Source organism: Python bivittatus, unplaced genomic scaffold, assembly GCF_059951505.1.
Source record: "Python bivittatus isolate LINGU-HERP-01145 unplaced genomic scaffold, Pbiv_v1 ctg000070_np1212, whole genome shotgun sequence".
NCBI lineage: Eukaryota > Metazoa > Chordata > Lepidosauria > Squamata > Pythonidae > Python > Python bivittatus.
Window position 1 is genome coordinate 7,199,054 of NW_028277034.1, and position 15,484 is coordinate 7,214,537.

General features: G+C 39.2%; 1 protein-coding gene across 8 annotated transcripts in view; it reads left to right on the forward strand.

The window, feature by feature from the left end:
- Positions 1-3,956: 3,956 nt before the first annotated feature.
- Positions 3,957-15,484, forward strand: part of SORBS2 (sorbin and SH3 domain containing 2) — a 187,169-nt gene continuing 175,641 nt past the window's right edge. For 7 of the 8 annotated variants that reach the window (XM_088131516.1, XM_088131524.1, XM_088131537.1 and 4 more), the window contains exon 1: positions 3,958-4,112. The gene's annotated coding sequence lies outside the window, so the exon portion shown is untranslated. Of the gene's footprint in view, positions 4,113-15,484 lie in introns of all 8 variants that reach the window. The other variant, XM_088131576.1, reaches the window with a different exon arrangement.

Below are 15,484 nucleotides of genomic sequence, written 5' to 3' on the forward strand. Positions count from 1 at the left end.
CTATAATCCTTTGCATGTTGACTTTGGGGTAAAATCTTTTGAAAATAATTTAACTTGCCTCTGAGTAAATGTGAATATAATTGCTATGCATCTTAATCTAGCCTTTATGTTTTGGAAGACACACAAACTATTGAAATAATGAATAGTTTCATTATCTAAAACAGGATATTAATATACTATTTGCGAACAATCAAAATAATATTTTCAAATGAGGAAGGAAAAGAAAAGATGCCTAGCAGTTTTAGACAGAAAACATGTCAAATATTATGAATGAAATTCTCTTCTGAATCATGGCATACAGGCTCTGACCAGTTTGAGTCCTTTCTTACATCAATTTGGCCATTTTGCAGCTGACTCAAAAGTTGCTGGCATATATTCATGCAGCAATTTCTACAATTTATTACTGACATGTAATTACTTTGCATCACTTACAAATACCACTCGCTGCAGTTAGTTTAGAAACTGTACAATATGCAGAAAGCGTACTTCAAATCCTAGTTTCCATCTCAGTATTTTCTACCATTGTTACTGAGAACAATTGTATAAAATTATGGAGTCATTGGGCAGTGCCCCTTCCTTCCATATTGGGGTGCATTTATCACGTATACTAAGCAGTCAACTTGGACTGGCAATGCAAACTCAAAACCTCATTGGGTAAGTTTGGGCTAGGCATTCTCTCAGGTCAATCTATCTCACAGGGCTGTTGTCAAAATAAAATTGGGGGAGCTCCTATGCATACTACCTTAAGAACCCAGAGAAAAGGTGGGAGATAAATGCAGAAATAAATATGTCTTTCATGGAATTCAAAGGTATTTGTAACTAGTTTTTCCCATTTTATCCTTACCACTGCTATGTGAAGTAGATTTGGCTTACCATAAATTACAGGACAGCACACTAAACTTTCATGGCTAAAGTTCAAGTCCAAAATTGTCTGTTAAACAATGCAAAATCACTATTTTTCTATATAGTTTCTGAATACATGTAGCATGAAATGTTTCTCCAATCATCTCTCTGATACGTTTATTGCAAATATTGCCTCATCTTATGAGTTTATAGAACATTTAAAGTAGCCATGTCTAATTTAACCCTCATCCAAAAAGAGACCCAGGGCTGAAAGATACTGTATATTATCAGATCATCATGTTCTTGTTCTTGTTCTTGTTATTCTGGCAGCTTTCAACCATGTGATATATTTGTTCACTTGTGATGTTATAGAAAATGAGGGGTAAACACAAGCCTTCAAATTGCCTTTTGTCCTTTAAACAAAATATAATGTAAAATATAGATCTCTTCCTGTTTGATAAAACTATAATATGTATTTTATTTAAAAGCATCTATTTCCTAAAGGTGGAAGACTACAAAAACACCAATAATAGAGGAATGGACTGTGAAGATGGCTGAGTCTGCAGAAATGGCTAAATTGACCTGTTTGATGAAGGAGGGAACTACACTATTTTTATAAAAGACTGGAAACCCTTTATGGACTTTTTGCTGAAAATGGATAAAAATGAGGTGATTTTGGGATTTACTGATTGTCTCAGGGAAGAAGGGAACCATGATATGCAATATGGGAGGGTAGAGATGGTAATTGCTATGTTTGTAACTGCTGCAAAGAAGATCAGAAGTTGCTTCTTTAGATATCTTTTTCTTTCTTTTTTGTTCTCCTTCACTTTTTCTTTTACCCTTATATAATTTTGTTCTTTTTCTACTTCTTCTTTTATGTTTCTGTAGTTTTTAAAATCTTTGTAAAATCTTTTTTAACAAACATTATTAAAAAATAAAAGCATCTATTTCCTGCTGTCCATTTAAAGCGCTCACTAGCTTATTTTCACCCAGAAAGCAACATCACTGACATGAATTCATCTAGAGTCAACCTCAATTTTGACCCTATTTATTTTTACTTAGCACAATGGGATTGTGCTATTTGCAGTCAGTATCTATAAAAATGGTTGCCATCACAAGCAACATAAATACAGAGAAAATTTGCATTCTTGTCTAATCAGCAACCAGCCTATCTTAAAACTTGCAAAATACCAAAACCACCTCCACTTCACTTTTCAAACTATACAAAATAGTGGAAACGCTGCTTCGGAATGTAAATTAAAGGGATACCTGCAAGGGCAGCATAATTTGGCTCTGTGTAGCTGGATACAGACTTTCAATACTCTGATACAGTGTTTCTCAGCCTCAGTAACTTTAAGATGTGTGAAGTTCAACTTCCAGAATTCTGGCTGGGGACTTCTGGGACTTGAAGCCTACACATCTTGAAGTTGTGAAGGTTGAGAAACATTGCTTTAATATGTCCTGCATTTCTCAGAATTCCTACAGATATCTCCACTTTGCCTCAACATTTTGGCAGTGTTGGGGTTGCTCCATGTTTTTCTGAAAGAGCTTGGATCCATACGTTGTAATATAGAATGATTTGTTCCAACCAAGGTTTACTGAATCGTATGCAGTGGCTGTGTTCTCACGTATCACTAAGCCATAAATTATGCCTTACAAATTACGATGGTGGGCTCCTCACACTGTCTTAAGTGTGATGTCATTTGGTATTGGCTTTGTCTAATGTGCGTTGCTGTGCCTGTCTCATTTGGAAATTATTGCCATTTTGGACTATGTTCATTATCTGTGATGACCCGTTAAAACCTTAGATCTAGCTCTTGCTTTACCCCTTTTAGGCTACAAAAGTTAGTACCAATCTCCTGAATAACAATTGTGAAGCCTTGTTACTAGTGCTACAGATATCAGTATCTAACAGTTACAGCAAGTACCTTATAGGTCTGGAGCAGAGAGCTGTTCTTGAACTCTTCCTTTTATCTGCCCCAGCCAGCATGACCAAAATCAGGGATGGGAGCTGTAGTCCTGCACCTAGAGGGCCCCTGATTCAGATTCCCTACTAATGCATAGCTGTAAAAGGCGCACTTTGGTATAAATGGGTCTGAGTTGCTTTCTAAACATTTTTCAAGCCACAGATCAGTTTTAATCATTTAGAGGGAGGGAGGGAGGGAGGGAGGGGGGAGGGGGGGAGAGGGAGAGAGGGAGGGAGGGAGAGAGAGAGAGAGAGAGAGAGAGAGAGAGAAAGAAAGAAAGAAAGAAAGAAAGAAAGAAAGAAAGAAAGAAAGTCACTCCGCGGGATTGTACTGATCCTCTAGAGCGGTGTCGCGCAGGCCAGACTATTGCCCGACTTTGCCCCGCTTAGGAGCCAGCGACGCGACCCGCGCGGCGCTGGAGAGGTCTGCGCGCGGTCTCCCCGCGTAACAATGAAGCCCAGCCGCATTTTACCTTCGACGTTGACGGGAGCGGAGGGGGACAAGCTGCACATGATCAACCATGCTTGGGAGATCCGTCCGTTGGTTGTTGCCATGACTACAGAAAGCTCATGGAACCCAATGAGCTGTCTGCAGCAGTGCTGAAAGGACTGCCATTTTGCTGGGGGGTGGGGGGGGGGAAGGAGTCTGTAGCATATTATGCTGGGTTTACCGTGGAGTAAACAACCACACACAAAAAAGGGGGGGGGTGATTTATTGCGTGGAAGCTGAAGAAACAAGCCTATCCGCGTCTCCTTAGGAGAGCAGGGAATGTCTCCAAGCTGCCATTTTGACAAGCGGGCTCTCGCTCACCGGGAGGAAGGGTGGAATGCAGCGTGATCCGCTCTACGTCTCTCTGCGCGTTTTGCGGGCTGGGGCGCGCGCTCGGAGGCGCATCTCGGCAAAGGAGGAGGGGAAGGAAGAACGCGAGGCTCTTCCCCGCAATGTTATCTCGAGCGATCGCCCGCTGCCCTGCGAGCGCCAAGTGGTGACCCAAAGAAGGGTGTTGCCCTCCCTGCCTCCCTCCCTGCCTCCCTCCCTGCCCACACTGGTCTTGCCCAGGGCGGCCGCGGGTCGACGAGCAGCCCCACCGGCGGCGGAGGGCGAGCGAGCAGGTGTGCAGTTCACGGCGGGCTCTGCCTTGCAGGCGGCCGGGGGGGGGGGAGGGAGGGAGGGGGCGGGGATCCACTCAGGTTGGCGTGCACTTCCTATTAAGAGATCGCTGGGTTGGGAGCATCTGGCTGAGGATTTAGTCAAAGAAAGCCCGCTGCCGTCCGCGCGCGTCTGAACCGCTCTGGGAGAAAGGTAAGCTTTTGTTTGGGGCGTACGGACTGCTTGCCTTGGAAGATCTTCTAGGTGGTGCTCGGGTGAAGTTTTTTTTTTTAACCCTTTCAGTTAAAAAAACTCGATTTTCCATTCAGTTGCAGAGCAATTTCCTTTCCGGACGCCCAGAATGGGAATGCCGGTTTGCCATCTATTGTAAGCTAGGATTTGCTTTCTGAATCTGCTGTCGCCCGTTACGTGTGTCGTTCGTGTAGGCTTGAAGCGTTCAGCGGCTTTTTTATATAAACTGCTCTCCGTACTTTGAAAAGAAAAATCGGTATTCCTAGGATTAGAGGAAACGCTCGGGTATCAAAATCTGTCACTGTGTCTCTTTCCTTATAGACATTTTGCCCAGCGTTGAGGTTATTACTATCTAAGTGGATTGAAGGCGCACCGCCACCCTCCTTCACTATTGCCCGGGTATTGTATTGTCATCATAAGTAGGTCATAAGGGAAAGCAGTGTGTGCACTAGTTTTCTGGAGGAGGTGGTTCATTGCTTTGTTTGATTAGTTTCTGAGGCTTGTGCTGTTACGAGGTGTGTAAGTGGGAGAAGTCTTCACACCTTTTCAGAGAGCACCCACGTACCAAATTCATCTCCAGATGCACAATGCAGCCCTTGTGTGTCTCAGTTTGGAGTTGACTTGAAAGAAAGGAAGCCACAGTGCCACACAATAAATTCAGCCACATGTGGACTCCTTTGAAACCTACCTCAGGTGGCAGAGTGTCTATTAAGAGCATCAGAGGACAAAGGAAATGAAACATAAGCATGAAATGCCTGCATAGCTGTCCAAAGCAAAATGATTCTAGCATATATCTAGTGTTAATTCTGTAGGCTTCCAGTTCCTGAATGAATTGTTCCCTGAAATCATTCATAAACCAGGCCCTTAATAATAATAATAATCTGTTAACTGAGCAGAGACCAAGTAATGTATACTTTAAAGCAGAGGATAGAAATGTATCCCAGATTTTATTTTATTTATTTTATTTGGCAAAATGTCATCATTTTTGGCTGTTTGGAAAGAAAATCTGGAATGCATCTGCTGTTTCATTCTAGAATTTCATAGAGTTTGCTTAAAAAAAAACAGGGAATAATTTTTTACCCTTTAATAATAGATTAAACATTAAAAGTCGCTATGCCTGTGTCAGTTGGTAAATTAGTAACGAAGGGGCCTGATGCGCTGGTGAATGAAGCAAGCTGTAAGGGTATCAAAGTCCAAATGATTTTCAGATTTTATAGTATATGGAATGAATTCACTTCTTATGAATTTTATATATATATATAATGCAAGGTATGCTCATTGTACACAAAAGTGGATATTTACTTTTAGGAACTCTTGCCTTCCAAGTCCTTACCAAATGCATCCTCTGTCTCTGGTCTTATTAATTTCTTCCCAAGCTCTGAATTGGACCATTTTCTCATTGCTTTTATCTATTATGCTCCAAGGTATCCAAGAATGGGACTTGAACTTTTTGCCTTATATTCTGTGATGTGAAATTCTTTTTAGTAGCACACTTATTCTGATAACTTAATGTACTGCTCTCTTGAGAACTCTACTAACACAAATACTGTTTCACATACTGGTGTCTATAAACGCAAACCCTCTACATGGGTCAGAATAGATGCTGTTTGTACACATGAATATTTCTCTGTGTATAATTGTAAACATGTTGAGAAGTGGTACATTTATGTTCTGTGAATAAGTAAAACATAGAACACTCTCTCCATTAACAAGTAATGATGAGAACAGTGTTTGCATGGAGATACGCTGATGCTTTTTTAAATTACACATTGGCCTCAAACTGAACTAACACATCTGAGCGTTAAGATTTTATCCGCATAAGGAATAGGAATCCTGGTGCTCCCCAGATACCTTTCCCAATCATCTTTGCCAACTCCCAGGGTCTGGATGAACTGTTGTCCTAGACATATGGAGGGTAATGTCAGGTTTCTTCCTGGTAGGTTGAACAGGAACATTTAACAGGCACACAAGAATCCACAAATTCTGATAAAGAATTTTTTGTATAGAAAAGCTAAGAAGTCATTGTGAAAGAATTCCAATAACTGCAGTGTATCAAAATCAAATCCTATATATAACAAATTCAGAGCTCCCTATTTTTGCAGCACATTCTTCTACCCAAGCTGTGAAACAGACTGGATGATACCCTCCTTTGGGTGGGAGATCAAGTAATGTCCAGATCTGATATAAGTTTGTTTTCCTCTGTGCATCTCAAAGGTACAGGATTGTTTAGTCCTGTTCTACATGAATGTATTCTTGGAAGACCATATTTTCTTCAGAGATTTGTTTAACAATTTACTCTCTGTTACTTTCTCGGGCCCACTTACCATTATTGTGTGAGATCACTCTTGTGCTCCTTGCATGTCAAATAACTTACGGGAAGATATGTGACATAATTCTTCCTCATCCAAATTCTCATTCAATTGTAACAGAGTTGAGGAGGATCATTCTCTGTTCTTACAGTATATTTAAAATCCCAAACACTGCTTTTGACCTAAGCTGCCTTCAGGACAAAAGGAATGGGAACAAATTGTTGGATGCAACAGATCCAAAGTCTGATAGCACCTTTCTGACTAACTCCATAGTACCACCAGACTCCTGTTTTTTTGCCACTATAGACTAACATGGTTCTCCTCCTTGGATGCAACAGAGTGCAGTGAAATGTGGCTAGGGACTAAGAAGAGGAGGAATGTTTCTGCTACCCTTACTTTATGTTTTGTTATATGCTGAAGAAAAGATATGAAGATGCAATCCTGGTTTTGTCATGCAATGACCTGCCTAGCGATCAAATTATCTTGCGACCAGAGGCTTCCAATTGCACACAGTCATGCTATATATCCATTGTTCTCTGAAATGGACAAACAATAAAACAAAACAAAAGCAAGTAGCTGGCCTTTATGTATTAGTTCATCTGCTATTTTTTATCTGTAGACCACTTGGAAGAAAACAATTCCAGTCAGTTTATTGTTCTTTCACTTTGGTCAATTTCAGCCCCGCTTGCTTCATCTTGGCTACCATACACAGGGGAAGAGTTACAAGGAGAGGAAGATGGAATTTGTCAGCAATCAAAACAGCTCAAGGGCATTTTAAATTGGAATCAGTGGAGTTGGGAACCAAAAGTGTCCTATGTCCCTAGTTTTATATATTGATGTGTCAAGTTTCTATATAAATACATAAATACAAACTTCTAGATAAATACTACCCCATCATATTTAATGAGGCCTGTCTCAGGGCTACCTGTCATTGTAGGGTCAAAGACTAGTAGATTGAAATTAAGTCTAGATGTGAATAAGAAATGTTGGCTACCATATTTTAGAGCACTTACATTGCATCTTATATCTTAGAACGTCAAGAAATATATGCCGTTCCCCCATATCCATGGAGTAGCTCCTCTGGATACTTAAAACTGGAATGCTCTTGACCATTGATATTGTACTTAGTTGTACTTGTGATAAAATGCACAGTCCACTAAGAATAATTGGTAGGAAACCATTCTCTGAGCCAGCCTTAACAACAGTCTTCAACAGGGACTGGCAGAACCAAAGCAGATTATCAGATCACTTATATGTACAGCATATAACTTGATAAGTTGCTTCTTAAAAATGGTCATCTATATTTTTTCATTTTTCCATGGAGTAGGAATAAAATTGACATTTAATGACATGCCAATAATTACAGATATATTATGGTAAAAATCTATAAAAAGGGAATTTGTATAGCTGATAGCTATATAAAGTATTTGTCAATGCATTCAGTGTTAATTGGTAGTGATTTATAGAAGCTTGTCTGATGTCTAATTTGTCTAAGGACTGCTTTGTACTGGAGTTGGTAAATCTCTGTCTGGGCTTCCTCCCTGCAAACAGTCAAAATACAAACCCAGAGAAAGCTAGGCTAGATGTTTTCTATGTGGAGGAATTTCTGCCCATGGAGGTACATTCATTGACATGAACCTCCCATAGCTTTATAGTCTGAAATGGAACAAAGTTTACATTCAGCATGAAAATCTGAGCATTATGTTTAATAATAGAATGTCAAAGCAGTGTAAAAGTAAACCATAAGAACCATAAAAGAAATGGTCAGATAACATATTCAAGCATAGGCAAAAGCTCCAATAGAAGATGTATCAGTGGAAAAAAAAATATCATGGGAAGTGAGTAGATTCAGAATCATTTGAGATCCTATTTTCCTGTTGACAGAAATTTGGTGAAAGGCATAACCTAAGTAGAACTTTTTCAGTGGTGGCACCAATTTTATGAAATGCCCTTCCCAAAGAGGCCCACCTAGCCCCATAATTTATGTTATAGGCAACAAGTTAAAAAAAAAAAAAAAGAGGAACAGAATAGGCAAACAATACATAAAATAATTTAAATAGCTAATAGTAGCCAGCTGAAAAAAGCTATCCCTCCCCCCCAAAAATTGTAGCAGAGTTAGCAAATATTAAAAATTCCCTTGAGTCAAGATCAATACTCGGTAACTACATGTACATATCCATGTTGTTTTACTGGTGAAAATACTGAAATGATTAGTCATTTCCTTCTGAGATTTCTCTCCCCCTCCTCCCCTACCCCCAATTTCTAAGTCTATGTCTCTTAGTAGTCCCCCATCCTAGTATTATAGGAGAAGAGCCATATTAGTCTATGGTAGCCAAAAATCAGAAGCCTGGTAGCACCTTTTCAAACTAGTGTTATTAAAAGGCTGAGCTATCATGAGCTATAGTTTATGCCTTTAATTAGTTAGTCTGAAAAGGTGCTACCAGATTTCTGATTTTTGACTTCTGGCATCTTAGTATTAATGGCCCTGCTTGGCCAGAGTCATCTAGGTTCTATAATCTGCTGCGATTGCTCATAGTAGGGGAAAACTAAAAACTAAAGTTGTTTTCCCATTATTTCCCAGTTTACAGCAATTAAGATTTAAATGTAGCTACATAATCAAAAGCCTTAATAATTTTATGTGCCAGATCTACATACTAGGGGTGATGCTGTACATATTTGAGGTGAATACACTCATTATTGCTTAGAATCATTTTTTTTTTAATCTATGAAATGTATGTTGAGGTAGGTAGGTAGGTAGGTAGATAGGGGTCAATCTGTTGTATTGAAAACAAAAGAAAAAAAAACATTACTATGTTCACATACTGGTTTTGTAAGTTTACCTTTGGCATCCATCCTGATTATACATGATGTTAAATATACATATAAGCATTTAATATGCATGAGTAACTCCCTGGCTAGTTAGCCACATTAACTAATCTTGGCTGATTTAAAAAAAAAAAACAACTAAGCAGGGACACTAGACTGGAAAGGTCAAAAAACACGCCAGTGAAAGGTGATGGCAAAGCAAATTCATATTGTTGCCAAGAAAACTAGGTGGATATTTCCAAGAAGTTGAGCAGACATCAAGCTCAGATCAAAGCAGACTTTACCTACCTTTATGTAATTATCAACTGAAGGGGTAGATCTAAGCATAAGAGTGGGAGCTGTGGCATTCTGCTGAAACTGGTATTCAGAGAACCATACATTGGCATCTCGGGCATTTTCTTCTGCATAAATAGAAAGGTTTTTAATATATTCTTCTAACTGCTATCACATCGTGGGTCAAACACAAATGGCAAAGTTGTTTCACACCCTCTCTTTGCTTAGTATTCATTGTTTTCAATCTGTGTTAACAGCTCCTGTGCAGTATTTATTGCACAACAGATTATGGGAGCATACTTTAATTGATCAATTTTAGTCTTTGGGTCAAATGGAAGTCAACCTTAACTAGAAACAAGTATTATAGACATCATATGAATCATCTCTACATCTGGCTGTATTCGTAGCCATACAGGCAAACATACGATAAATTAAAACATTTGTAAATATCTCTTTAAAAGCAGTTGTATAACTGTCTTGTATAATTTACACTGGAAATTATCCCATAATTTGTTCAGTAATGTAATCTGTGGAATTTGTAATCAAAGAATTATACAGTTTCTGAGTTTCCATATGTAGCCATTCATGCTGCTTGTGGGAGGTGGAGCCTCATGTACAGAACTGAGCTTGTAGCATGGCCGCAGAATGCTGACAGATACTTAGGAAAGCAAAGTAAACAGTAGGAGGTAGAATGAAATATTTGTCACCCTGAATTGGAATGCTGCAAGCTGTAGCATTTTGTTGCAGACCCATCTTATATGAGTTCTCATGTGCTTGCTCCTTCTTCTTTTTCATCTCATTTATGTGGGATTTTAAAAACTTGGCTTCAAGTTTGCATTTACAATATATTTTTCTCAAAGTGCAGGCTTCTAAACACAGGACAAATATACATCTATATATTATTTTGGTACTTTTTAGAGTTGTGATTTGCATCAGAATATTGAGGGAATAGCACACTCCAAAGGAAAACTGTCCTCCATTCTGAACATTAGCTCAGGCATTAATTGGGTCAGTTTGTTCCAGAATTTGCAGAGATTTTTCAGGCATCCCTACTTGCATGGATTATAAATACATCAAAGATAGAGGAATAGCACAAGAATTAAAAACATAAAGCAGACTTTCTCCAGGCATTGCAATATTAATAAGGTGAGAAAGGAGATAAAAGACACAAAAAGAAGGGGAAATGGTCGAAGGGCATATATTAGAATCTGTTTCCAATGGGATGATCTAAATTAAAAAAACAGTACAATACTATCCATGTTTATTCGAAAATACAGTTAAGTGGGAAATATTCCTTAATCACTATAGAAATCTTGTTGAGTTTGAAGAAAGAGTTACAACTGCTGAACATGGACAACAGAAAATTGGAACATTGTTTCTTAGATGCATTTTGTAAGTTGATAAAGCTATTAGTATATTTCATGTGCCTAGTTCTATTGTAGCATACATGTTACAATAGAATGTAGGACGTGTGGGCTGCCCAGGGACAGGTAGCACTTCTGGTGGAGGGGCCTGCCGTGCCTTTTTAGGGTTGCTCATTCATCTTTGGTTCCCACCTGGCATTCAACTCTCTCCTGTGGCTCCAAGTAGCTGTAACATGCGCAGTAGCCACACCCTGGTAAACCATCTCAGCAAACAGGCCGAACCAGATGAGGGTAGCTGACGGGTCTTTGACCCTTGTTGAGACAGGGGATTTCTCTATCCCAGCATGTGAAGTCTGGCCCTGGCAGTTTGAGCAGAGCAGACCGATCAATGGCCCAAAGGTCAAGAAGGCAAGCCCAGCAGGTGTTGTGGAGTGCTAAGGGCATGACAAGACATTTAGATGTCCTGGTCATCCACTGCAGCAGCCATAACAGTTGTCCGTGCCATTAGATTAAGAACTCTTCTGCCAAGAGAGTGGGACTGCCTCTGTGCAATAGCTGCTCTACTTAAAACTCCATTACACGCATAGCCCCTTTACATCATAAGCAACCAAGGACTGTCAGAATGTCATTCAGCATCAGAAGACTCCAAGACCCAGGCCAAGTCCAATGTTTTCAAGATATACTTCATGGAAAACTCTCTGGCAATTTACTGCTTGTAGGAACCTGTTCTGAAGAGTGGACGCAGTTTAAAGATGTCATCATGCAGACTGTAACAACTGTACTTGGACTGAAAACCCAGGCGCATCAGACTGGAGTACAGCAGACATGATATTTGCTGTGAGGCAAGTCCAGGAAAAGTGCATCAAGCAGAACAAACCTCTTCATTCTGTCTTCATTGACCTGACAAAGGCATTTGACACTGTAAACAGGGAGGCTCTCTGGACCATCCTGAGATATTACAGATGCCCGAGGAAATTCAGCTACTCCATGATGGAATGACAGGACAGGTCCTTTATAATGGTGATATGTCACCATTCATTTGCTATGAAGCTTCCACTGGCTTTGAAGACAGACGCCTCCAAAAACTGATAGAAAACCGTGAGTGGCATCACAGAATAACACCCACAGTTATTACAACAATGGATTTCCAGTGCTCCCATTGTGCTAGATTCTGCACTTCCAGACTAGGACTGCAGAGCTACCTCCATGCCCACAGATGAACTGCACAACAGCGTGTCTTCTTTGAATCCAAAGGACTACCTATATAAAGCTGTTAGTGTATTTCATGTGCCTAGTTCTATTGTAGCATACATGTTACTGCTATAAGAAGTTAAGATTCTGTTGTTTTCATGTGCAATGCTTAAGTCAACATTGTTCTGAAATTAGCTTCAATGTGAGACTAACTCCATTGCCTGGGATGCACATGCAACTTGTATTCCAGTATGTACAACATTTGTGATGTAAAAATACAAGAAATGCTTCCTTGTTTTTTCAGTAGCTTTTCATTTGCATCTTTGTTCCCATTATGTACAGTATTTTGTATGAATTAGAATTTCTTTTTCTTCCTAGCGTTTTTACTGCCTTCTTTTCTTATCGGTGTGCGTAATCAGTTGTACATATCAACAGACTTTAAAGGAATAAGACTTACAAACTGTAGCTGTACTCATTCCAAAATTAATTTTAGAAATAATTTAGAAAGTTAAAGTGGGGGACCCTTAGAAAGAACCCTTGGAATAACAAAATGGAATAGATATCCCCTCGCCTCTGTCCATTGCTCCATTACTGATACCCTATGTGGGCATTTACTTTGTTCAAGCAGATGTTATAGAATGACCACAGCAGGCCCTGTACAGTCTTCAGAGAGAACAGATAACTGTGACAAACACTTCAACGTCTTTAGACAGGTTCAAACTTTTACTACAAAGGTAAAGAAGTTGCCCTCAAGTCATTTTTGATTCCTGTTGATATAACTTCATGGTGGAATGCTTTACAAGACTTTTCTTTTTATTATTTTAGGAGTCACTTTATAAATAGAATGTCCTACAACTTGATTTGTTGTGACGATTTCTGCCCAATCATTAAACAAGCGAAGGAAAGGACATTAATTCCTATTACAGTTGCACACGCCAGCATCTGATTCATAAAGAAAGCTGCCAGCTGATTTATGATTGTGCTTAAACACAATTCCCAGAGTCAGAGACAGATAAAGTATTCTCAGTGCTATTAGCCCAAAGAAAAAATTCTGATGAAGTCTGCACCTGTTTGAACAACACAAGGCAGCATGAAATATAGTATATTTGTGTGGCATATCATGGGACAAAGCCTAGAAAGTTAACTGCTGTAAAATACAATGGCATTTTTCTGACAGTAAAACTCAAATGCCTGGAAAGATTTAGCTTAAAGTTAACATCTGGTATAAATGCACCTGACAATGCTTTGAAGTCCAGTTACTGTGTGTTAAGAAATTTTCTGAAAAATTCAGTGAGTTCAACCAGAGAAATGATTGCATATTAAGATATACCCAGTAAAAAATATTCCTAATTGAACAAATACTTCTGTTTTTTAAAAAAATGACATTTCAAGGTCTGTGTCAGTATCTGCTACTGTGTCTCTATATATTTCAAATCATTCAGTTACTACAGCCTTACAATATTTAAATGGACACGTGGAGGACATGTAAAAGTTATTTTGTTCAGATTTGGCCTCTGATTTTTCAGTTTCTGATGGTACTGTGAGCACATATTGGAAAGGATCTGAAGCCCAGATCCTAATGGCAGCTGTAATCCTCCTACGTTAATGATTTCCCCAACGTTTCAATGTTTATGTGCTCTAAGATAGGTATTTTTTTAAATTAAGAGTTGCTTGAGAATTTGGGAGTGATTTTTTCTGCTTCATTGGGATCTCTGAGCCAAAGTACCAGATGCCATTTCCTGTTTGCTAGTAGGTGGAGCAGTTTTGTCCTTGCAGGATGTTAACATTCCAGAAAAAAATAAACATGAGCTGGAAGTCACCCTTATCTTAGCATTCAAGAGTTGTTGGACTAGCAAAGCTCTGCAGGTTTTTTTGCTCAGGAAGATTGCCATCTGAACCCGTCTTAAAAGAAAGCAGCTAAACTGAATAAAAGACTGCCTTTCCTATGTGTGTTTACGCAGCCACTTGCTTTGTGACAACTGCTTGTGAATTTTCAACAGGTAACGTGCAGTTGTACAGACAGCCACACATCTCTTTCTTCTAAGCCAGTGTTATCCAAACTTGGCCACTTTAAGATGAGTGGACTTCAACTTCCAGAATTCCCCAGCCAGCCATGCTGGCTGGGGAATTCTGGGAGTTGAAGTCCACTCAACTTAAAGTGGCCAAGTTTGGACAACACTGTTCTAAGCCATTCAGTCAAAGACTTCCTAAAGAGATTTAGAAGCCCACAGTGCATTCAAAAATGTTTTTGTTCAGGGCCAGATCTCCTTCTTGTGATACCTGGTCACACTTGAACCAGATGTCACAGAGGAAGAGGGTTCAGATGGGCATTGTCCAAATGACTGTAGTCTTCTGTAGTAATCAAAGCAAAATGGGAAGAATGAAACAGCTGTTCCTACTCCATTAAGAAGAAGAGATTCAATGCTGCCCAGTGTCATTTCATGAGTCTTTTTTAAGCCATGGCTTTTCAAGCAGCAGTCACCTTCCTCCATCCAATGTGAGTTCCCTGAAGTCCTGAAATTTAATTTAGTCTTGCTACTCAGTGGGAAGAATGTGATTAATTAGCAGAGCCAAGTCCCAAGCCTCCTCTGCTGGTCTGAACATTTGCCCATCTCTTCTCAGCCAAAAGAATAGAAGACATATATACTTCCAATAAGTGTTTCAAACTAACATGCCCTGTGTTACAATTAATTATGCTCTGAGGGAAAGTTGTGGTAAACAAAATCCATCTGGTTTCTCTCTTTTGCTTATAAGAGCCAAAGTAGCATGTGACAAATTACTAAATATTGTATCCATTATTACAGCATTTACTAATAAAAAAAAGCGACTTCAGCATTTAAATTCTTACCCTGAAGCCCAAAGATATAACATCTGCAGTGGCCATCATAGCGGATGAACATTTTTGTCAGTGTTGCCTCTGAGGCTGAAAAGTGCTGTATGTAAGTATTGAAACATACTCTCTAGTGAAGAACCACTGAGTAAAATTACATTCAAAACAACTTCTCATAGCAAGATTGAAATGATTCAATTGCATACTGTGGAAAAATCTTTCATAGTGCTCCCACTCTGCTTCATTTTATTATGTTAAGCTTCTTATTTTCACAATAGCAGGGATCTGGTTAAGATATTAGCAGTGTTGCTAAAGCTTAGAAATAAAAGATTCAGTTAGTACCTGTTTCAAAAGTATGTTCAGACATTTGGCTGACCTCTGAAAGTTTCCATGGCAACACTTTGGGTTCCCACTTTGGCTAGAGAAATAAAGATATGGCTGCTATTTTTTCTCTTGTGGCAAAATTGCATAAAATAATTATTTCTTGTTAAGGGGATGAAACCTGCCACATTTTAGTCAGATAATTTCAAAGAGAAGACA